Source organism: Platalea leucorodia, assembly GCF_965183815.1.
Source record: "Platalea leucorodia genome assembly, chromosome: 1".
Classification (NCBI taxonomy): Eukaryota; Metazoa; Chordata; class Aves; order Pelecaniformes; family Threskiornithidae; genus Platalea; species Platalea leucorodia.
In genome coordinates this window covers 87049656-87060070 of record NC_138823.1, presented here as the reverse complement: position 1 = coordinate 87060070, position 10415 = coordinate 87049656, and positions in this window count along the sequence as shown.

Here is a 10415-nt window from a genome sequence, read left to right as displayed (position 1 = left end):
ATGGAGGGTGCTGATTCTCTACAGTCTTTTATTCCACTCACTCTCCACTTTCTCCTGCTTGCCAATATGTGCATTGTTTAACTATTCATTCTCCAGACACTGTGAACCACACTTAGACCTTCAGGATACAACTGCTTATGCACCAATTACAAATGGCTTCCTGAATTTGCCTCATGTCTCGCATCTTTTGAAGACAAGGCCTGCTCGTGCTTACCCACACAACTTCACTCAATACTTCATCTGACACATAAGTTTCTTCATTTGAAGCAGCAAAGCAGATAGTTTTTGGTCACCTGTACATAGGAAGCATTTACTATTTCAGTGATTTCAGTTTTCAGCAGCTTCTTTCTGGAGAACAATGTCTCTCCTGTGTATCTCTTTAACAGTTCCTTATATATTGTATGATTCATTCTCCTATTATTTATCAGTCCTTGGCATTTATGTTCTAATAGTTTACCAACTTCATCTTTTCATATGTAGTCTCACAAACCTTAATGACAACCAGCACCAAGTTTTAAATTAATTTTATTCATGTTTGAAAGTGACATATGGACACTTCTTGGTCTGCACATCATCTCTCATAATAGCATAGAAAACTTCTGTAAAACATTGTTAGTTCTTCCTATGGACTAAGGAGATTCTGCTTGTTATTCCATTTTCTAGTAGCTCATCAGTCCACACTTATTATGTCAATGCTCTATTACTTCAGTTATACAGCTATAATAACTTAAGTGTATTTGTAGCTCTTCGGAGCACAGCTTTAGCCTACAGGTAGGAGCTTACTATTTTTTTTCTTGTCTACCCCACACCCCTCTCACTGAGGACCTGAATTTCACTTGGATAATAGTAAATCCATTACTATTCATAAATTTGATGACCTCATCAAACAGGCTTGAAACAGGGTAGATAAGTACAGGGTACAGAATAGAAGCCTCTCAGAAGAGGATAAATGAAAGACCACTCAGTATTGTACCTTGAGACTTCAAAAGATGCAATTTGCCTCCTTGCCTGTCACATAGTTGCGCTGCAGTCTCAGGGGATCGCTTTGTCTTTGCCTGAGTTTCTTATTCATACAGCCTAGAATAACAGACTAGAATAATAGAATAATATTTTATTATTGTGTTCTGTAGAGTAATACAAAAGTGTATATTCCTTCTCTGCATCTTGGATGAAGCAATAATGAATGCCATAAAGACTGCTAGTGTTGCTGTAACTGTAATGATCCGAGGACTTACAGATGAGGTATAGCTTTTTTAATAAAGCCAAAATATTTTACTAGCCTGTCTGGCTGTATTTGGAAAAAAATTACATTCTTTCAGGCATAGAGGCCCTTTTTTTAGATCTGAAATAGAAAAAGTGAACTTAAAGATTAAATGAAAGTTGAGGACAATTTCTCTAATTTTAATTAGGTAGTGATCAATTACATGAACTCTGTAAAGAGAAAAAAAAAAAAATATATATATATAGTTGCCACCAATGAAATAGTCTGGTATGAGAAGGGTGCTGAAGAGAACAAAAGAGATATTTAACTCTCAAAAGAAAGAGAGAGTTAAGCAGTTTATAACCTGAGGACATACAACAGTTAGAAGGGAATGGAGAGCGGTTATAAAGTTCAATAAAACCAGAAACTCATTTGAGTCCATTGGTTTTGGCTTCCAGCTGAGTTTTGAAGTTCTGTTCTAGGTTTCTCTTTGAAAGGTGTTTTGTTGGTTTCCCTTGAAAATCAGGCATGAAAGATCAGAAATGGAATGACTGTTTTGAAAAATTGTGTCTCCTGTGACAGCTTCCCCAATTACCTGTGCAAGTTCATTCCAGTGCAAAGTGGTTGCTGATTTCTACCCATGTATTTATCAGAAAAACATACAGCACAGTGTGTGAAACGTTACATTATGGGAAAAAACACATGCAGAATTCAGTGATCTATTTCTCCAGAGGAGTGCTCTTGTTGGGAAGAGTTCCTCTTCACATTATTGAGGTGAGTATTACAAGTGTTCTTCAGCACATTCTTTTTTTTTTTTTTTTTTTTTTCCCCTGAAATAATAATTTTTAAGTATTTGTTTTGTCAAGCAGTGTTCTACATAGATGACATCCGGATGGGAAAACTAGGCACCTCTTTATTGGCCTTCACCACAACTTCAGTAACTATCTTCAGACTATCTCTGTAATAGTCCTATATTATTACCATTTTCTCGCATGCTATGGTCAACATCAAAAAACATAGCCATTAAACTACAGCATATAGAAAACCAGCAAACCAATATATACATCTCCGCATAACCAGGAACCATGGAAGACATTACCAAAAAAGCTGTACTCTACAAACATGTTCTTAAATGTAATCAGATTTGCTCAGAGAATATTTCTGAAATCCACAAGTTTATCTGACTTTTCCAGCTAAGCTTGCTAGTCCAATAGAAGCTATTGTGTTAGCCTAATCTCTTTTACCTTGAAGACTGAGACAGTAACAGAGATTGTATAAAGCATAGAACTATACAGGTATTGCAGGAGACATTCAGAACAGTCTTGACACAAGTTTGGAGTCCAGGGTCAGAATACACATAATTTCATTTATCTGATCAATGCCTGCTTCTTTGTTCTTATACAGTAGTGCCAGTATATGTATAAAGGATGTTTACTGAGTGTGAAGAGCTCTCCGAGTGTCAGTATAATTACAGTGCTGGTGGAGTTTTACAGTACACAGAAGCATTCTTAAGAGAAAATTTCCTTACCTCCAAAGTTTCTAATTGACCCATGTCCATCAGCAGTTTATCATGCCCTTATGTGATGCCTTACTGTAAGAGTGATGTGCTACTTAAGAGCAGGTATCTCTTTTCAAAACTAGTTAAGACACATCCTTTTCATTATTGAGATATGCAAAAAAGGTGAATTTTTATGATGTGAATTGCAGGTCTTTATAGTTAATTCTGGTGCAAAACTAATCTTGAAAAGATGTCAGCTTTAGCCTACTGTGTACTGTTTTAAGCAAGGACCATTTGGGAGAAAATAGGATGTAGTCTTCTAATTAGCTGTTATCATGCATACATTGTACAACTCATAGTTTCACATTGCATAGGAAATATCAATTATTATAGTGCCTAAACTGAATACCTGATGTGTAGTACTTCATCTCATTGCAATGCACTGTAGACAGTATAATGTTAGGAACAAAAGGCTACAGATTGTTATACAGTATACATATATGTGGTATATTCGTAAGAGGTTTCTTGTCATGGGTTAACTTTCAAAGCAACTTACAAACAAGTTATAAAGGAAGGTCTATAATTCTGACTCAGTAACGGTGAAGAAATTATGATCTATTTATCCAACCGTAACAAACCAGTGTAATAAATGATATTACCACTACATACTTTTTTTTTTTTTTTTCCATAATTTCAGGTCATAGTGGCCCTACAAACTGCAGTCACCCCATAAAGGGACTTCTACTTTGCTGTATAACCTGAGAACAATACAAAGTGCCATAGCAGGACTTTTAAATAGACTAAAATAATTATAAAGGAATTGAAGCAAGGTGAAACTCCAAGCACTTTAAGAAATATTTATAGTAAAAAATTTCAAATGCATTGCAATTATACCTTCTTGTCATTCAAGATTTTTTTTTTTTAATGCCAAATATAACATGTATGGGATTTGTCAATAATAAAATGCATTTTTCACTTACACTTTTATTCTAATAAATGTGAGAGGTACAATCATATGCTTTAACAAACTTTCTTAAAATGTGATCCCCTCTTATATTTCAACTATGAGCTTCCATGAGAAATGGTTGTTTCCATTTCTTCCTGTCTGCTAAGGAAGAATGCAGTCCTTCTGCTATCATCTAATTAGCAGGAATGGGACTATCTATGCTGTAGGCACAGGCACTAACACAAGTTTGAGGAGCCACTGTGTAGACATCAATGAACACTTTATTAAATTACACAGTTTTCTAAGCAGGCACGGTCTCTCAATGCCCCAATTCTTTATGCTTTAGTGAACTGCCTCTGCTCTCTGAAGCTCTAAGGTTTCAGCCTGAGCTGAAGATATAAACTCCTGATGAGATTATGGTGAGTTTTTAGATATTTGGCACGCTTCTGTGCTTATTCTATTTCTCTAATAAGGCTTAAAGTTTGCTGGCAGGTGAAAGCATTGGATACTAAAGACTAGGAGATTTAAAATTCTACCTGCCCTGAAGGAAAAGAATGTCTTTTTCGTAACCGTTCAGCATTATTCATTACAATTCACCCTGTTCAGGAAAACCCTTCAGTACAAGGATAAAGAATATTAAGTCCCCAGGTCTAGACCTTAAATGATGTCTCAGTTTTGGCTCTTGGCAAAATCCAGACAGAAATTTCTGATCTTTTCATTTCCAGAAAAATCATGGTCTGTCAAAGATGGACTGGAATGAATAAGAAAAAGAAAATGGGGTGTTAACAAATTCTCTTTAGTATATGCTCTTGTGTGTAAATTACAATGTTACAGTTATGCAAATAGATTAACTTTCTCTGGTAAATCACTATTTTCCTCCTACTCCATACTTCTTCAGGGAAGAAAACAAGATTCTGGAACTTGTTGTTTGCTGTTTCCCATCAGAACGGGTCATTGTCCTCCTCTCCACCATCACTCTCTTCTCCCCTTCCCCTAGCATGTATATTAAATATCAGAAGAGTTTGTTGTTTGTTTTTTTTTTAAATTGTGAGAGGTGGTTTTGGGTTTTTTTTCGTTTGTTTGTTTTGTTTTGTTTTTTTTTTTGAATGAAAGAAAGAAAGGGAAAAGAAAGTATAATCAAATACTAAAAGCTATATCTGGTTTTTGGGTATGGGTTTTTTTTTTAATAGATGAAGTATAGGACTACCTTCTTTATAAAAGAAAAAAAATCTACTAATAATAGAATGTGGATGTTTCAGAAGGCAGCATGGCCATGGGCTAACCAAAAAGGGGATAATCAGTTAGGAAGGAGTACATGGAGTGAATTCAGGGTGGAGTAAGAAAGAGCTAAATTCACTCTCTGTCTGGGAGAATATAGCAGACAATTGAGGGGATAAATGCAACTCCAAAATCTTATGGAGGGAGACTCAAAGGACTGGCAGAGACCTTATCTAAATGGGAGGGAACTGTGTGGCTAGGACTCTCTCATTTGATGTGGAAGAGCATGCTATGCTGGCTGGCAAGCAAGAGAATTTAAGTTGTTTCCAACCCACAACAGCATCTACAGCTGCTTTTGAGATTAAATCGGATAAATGGAAAAGGATGGGGTTGAGCTCGAATAAATAGTACATATTCACATATAGGAGAAGAGGGTGGCCACTGGTAACAGTGGCACCAGGGGCAGGAAGACATAATGAGGAGAAACAATGACATGGAAAAAGATGGGATAGAGTTCTATAGGATGGAGCTTGAAAAGATCTTGAGAAATCCTCTGGTCACACCAGCTGCAGGCAGCTCATTTCTGAAAGCAGTTTGCTCAGACTGTTCTTCCAAACCTTCTGTCGCATCTTATTTTACCTGCCAACTACCCCTGCAAATATATAGGAAGTTTTTCTTGCTTAACCTAAATCATCATTGTTGTGATTGAAATCAATTGCTTATACTATCTGTGGTGTACATTGAGAATAATTTCTTGTTTTCAACAGTGTTTCTGAAAACTACAATCTTATCACCTTCTTAATCTTTTTTTCTTCGTGTAGACTAGGCAAATAGGTATAGTTGTTCTTTCCTCAGAAATAACACTTTTTTCCTAAACATTTTGTTGCTAGCCTGATTTCTGATTATTTACATGTTGGTACTGGTTCAAACTTGGACACAGCATTTGAAATGAGACTGAGTGGAGAGGAAGAATTATTTCATACTTCTTAAGAATAATATTCATGTTCACATATCTTCTTCTCCCCTTTTCTTTTTTTTTTTTTAAGATGAGTGATAAAATATCTACCATATTGAGCTTGTTCAGAACTACTATATTCCTGTTCCTCAATTATTTTCTCCAGAACTGCGCCTAGATAGTTTCTTCCTATGTTGTGCAACCTATTATGATCTTTCCACTTCTTTTTTTTTTTTTTTTTTTAAAATCATATCCTGCACATGTCAATAATTTCTTTAATTTTTTGGAAATACTTTGAATTTTAATTCTAGTGGTTTTTGGGTGTTTTTTTTTTTTAATTCTGCCTTTTTTTTTAATGTTCTCTGTAAATTTAATACACTAACTCTCTAATTGTTCATCCAAATTATGCAGAAAAACATTGGGTAGCTACCAAGACCTGTGAAAGTTAACTCAGTATATATAATCAGATAGGAAAGAGTCATCTAGAAGGGAGAACAGGACACAGCAAGAAATGAAATGCTATAGGGACCTCACAGGGTACAGAAATGATAAAGATTTAAATAACTTTTGCATGTCCACAAGTCACCTACCACTTTGTCACTGCTGCAAGCGTAACTTCCCTAACAAAATTTTAGGGACAAAGGTAAATTTAAATGTCTAAGTAGAGAATCTCCATAATAGTGCACTACTCTCGATGTCTTGCTGTGAGAAAAAGTGAATTCACCATATATAGAGAGCTAAGAATTATTGTTAGGTATCCAAATAATCTAATTAATACAGAAAAACTTCATTAATAAAGAGTCAAAATTGTTATGCAAGATAACTTACTAATATCTTCTGTCTTTTTTCTGGTGTTCTGCTTACCCTTTCAATGTCCAGCTGTGTCTCAAGACTGAGGGTTTCAGTCTTCCCTAAGAAGAACAAGGAAGGGTTGTGGTGAGGCATCCGGAGATCTTTACGGGGAGGAGAATAATGTTCCCTGCAGCAGGTCAGCTGGGAGGAGTGAGGTGTTAATGCTTTCTTCCTCCTCAGTTTAACGTCCGCTTGAGGTTATTTTATCCACTTTTTGGACATCACATTTACTGAACTACCAGTTAAAGGCAGACTGAATCTTTAACCTTCCACTTTGAAATCAGTATGGTGTATGTTAACTTATTTTTTTAATAACAATTAAGATTTGTATTATATAAATATGCTTAAAAATAAGACATAAGGTATGCTTCTATGTAATTTCTCTGTTGCCTAGAATATTACTTAACTTTTGTAGCAAAAGTTATAATGCTCAGTATTTCCTTTTCCTTTGTTTCATCTGCTTGTTTTTCAGTCTTTCTCCCCATGAACTATGAAAATAATATGAAAAACTCTTATTTTAGTGAAGTAGTTTTGACAATTGGTAAATATGATTATTATTACTAATTAAAATACATAATTCCCGAAATGTTAGTTGATTTTTTTTTTTTAGTTTAGCATCAAACCATGCATACTCAATTGAAATTCTGAAGTGGATCAAGAGTTGCAGGACTTCATAAAGAGGAGTGAGTTCTAAAGTTCAAAGGTATAGCTGACTACTTTGTGAATTCATGGTATAATTTAATCACTGCAGTGTGTAAGTGTTCCACTGGAGGCTATGAAATAAGCAGCTTATTGACAATTTACCAATTATCTCCTTATATCAGAACTAGGCGATTACATTATGAATGGCTTTAGGCAACTTCATTGGGATATAATAGATAAAGCAAGGAACATAAATCTATAACACAAGGAATGATGAGATTAGAATCCATTAAGAATTGATCATTTGAAAGAGCTCATTTGTTTGCTTCAAGTACTCTTAAAAACCTTTATAAAAAGTGGTGTTCTTTTTTCCCTTAAGGGGTAACTTACACCTATATGTTACACTTACAGAGGGAAATATTTTGTTGTGTTTTGAATAAGAATCTCTGGCCAAGGTGCCTGTTTAAAGTACTTGCTTCATTATACTGTGCTTTAGAGCATTAGAACTTTCTTCCTGTTTTTGATAAAGAGATGGCAAATAAGTTAAAACAACTAAATTAACTGGGCTGGAGGCTCTTCTGAGGCTCATTGAAAATGCAGCTTTTTCTGCACTTAGCTGCCTTCCTACTTCCATTTTTATTAGCTTGTTAAATAGTTCCTATTATTTCAAAACCTAGCCAGAGTTTTGAATTTTGTTTATGGCATCATAAGCCGTGTGTCAGAGATCTAATGAAACAGAGAGACATCTTACCAAGTTACCTACTTCAAGGAGGAAACAAAAATGGTAGCAGTTTTGTCTCATGGCTGATGGCTGTAGCCACTCTGAAAGAGGGTCTGCAGCCTGTGGTGGTAGCTCTATACTGGTGGCTGGAGGGGGACCAAAGATTTGGAGAAACGGAGCAGAAAATAAGAACAGTTTCTCACTGTGGGTGTATGTAAGAATAGCTCTATTGGTGTCACCTCTGCAGAGCAAGAACAAAACAGGAACAAAATATGCTTCAGTGTCTTCCATTCTAATAAAATTAAAGATTATTCTCCTCACAAAATTCCAATGTAGTTTAACCTAATTTGTCATGAAGCATCTTTGGTTCCAAAAATATCTATCTTTTGTACAATCACAGCAAAAAAGGACTGAAAGACAAGATTAGAGATATGAATAGATAATGGCTCCCAACTGAAACAGAAATGGTGAAAACAGAAACGGTACTGAATAAATACCTTTCTTTAACAAGTTATTTGAAATGTTACACAATTAAAATTCAGTTCAAGTTCAAGCAAGGTTAAATATGGAACAAAAATCACAAATGGTAGCTATCTCAACTAAAATTTTTTGCTGTTCAAATTTGCTCTTCGCAGGAGAGAAAGAAGTTTACTAAAATTTCTTGATAACAAAAAAATATACAAGCTTTTGATCCATATTACATTTTTTACTTTAAATTCAATTCTGCTGACTTCCAAAAGCAGCTATACATTAATACAGAAAGAGAAAAAAAGAGGAAATCCTTTGCTAAAGAAATAATGTCAGCTGTAAAAGATCAACCTCCTGGAGTAACAAGTAAATGGGAGTCTAATTGAGAAGAAGTGCATCAGCTAAAGGTATTCATGGCCCATCTTATGTGTCCGTTGAATCCCATGAGTGTCAAATGGTATGAAGTATGTTTTAGTATTATATGGGGGGGTTCATGACTGAGCAAGCAAAATATAATATTTTCCAAATTTTGCAGAAATTACATTTGAAATCGCATTAATATAATAGGAGTTGCATTAAAACATTTTCTTCTAAGTTCTGAGAGATATAGAAGTGATTAACCTGTGGAAAGTGATAACTGCCTAATTGTTTTAAAATTGTTAGCTGAAAGATAATGGTGAAATGATTAATAGCTTCAGTGATGATTGATTCATCTCCTCCATACTAGAGATTGTTCCAAGAAAACTCATTAAAAATAATTCCAAAACAAAAACCTGTATAAACAAGAACAGAGTTGGGCGCAATGTTCCTCTGTAGTAAGTTTAATGTAATTTAGAAGGATATTACACAGAAATATGGAACCTTGCACATATTTGACAGTTTTTAGAAAGCTTTCATTTTTTTATGATTTTTTTTTTCTTTGTTTGTTTTCTATCATGAGAAAACGTTGAGAAGTGATATTCTGGAAGAAGAGAGATTTGAGGAGAAAGACTGATGAAATAGTTTCATTTAAAACTATTTAAAAAAATTGAAAACTATTTCAGTTCTTTAAAAAAAAAAACATTTGAAGCCAGCAAAACTATTACAATTCTGCTGAGGTCTCAGACCCTCTTCTAAGATAAGATTTTCACCAAATTTAGGCATTTTTCCAATTAGTTTTCCAAGGAATTAAAAAAAAAAAAAAAAAAAAAAGGATGATAAATTTATCTTCCTCCATTGACTGTTCCAGCTCTGGCAGAGTAGTACAGAGCCCAAATATGCAGTATATTACAGAACTGGGACTTCTGTCTACTGTAATTACAGATTAAAAGATTTCCTTCATCTAATTATTTTCAAACATTTCCTTTATTCCAGTGTTTTTTATTAAATTGTTATTAGTTCAGTGTGTTTTTTCTTGTTTGCTAGCTTATTTTTAAAGGTAAATGTTATTGCTTTAGTGTAGATTACTATCAAACTCATTACATTTAAAGCAGGAAGTTGAATTCCAACAGGAGTCAGGGAAAAGGAGGGAAAGACCTTGCTAGTATGTACGTCCATTAAGCAGCCATGCTTGCCAAGTCCATGTGCATTAGCTACTTTTGTAACTTTAACAAATTTCATCTGATCTTTCATTCTGCTGACCTGATTTAACAAGAAGGAAATTCAATAACAACCCCTAATACTGAAGCATTATTTCCCAAGAGGAATTTAACAACACTTCTACATCAAATAATAATGTGTGAATAATGGAATATATATACTGATGACAACATGAAAGCAAAAAAAGAACAAAAAACAACCCACTCAAAAAAACCCCTCCTTTAAAAAAAAAAAAAACACAAAAAAACTACCAAAATAATATCTTTTCAATTTTTAGGGAAACTAATAATATCTTGAAGAGCTAATTTCAAGTTTGAAATTCCTATGGTCTTTGAG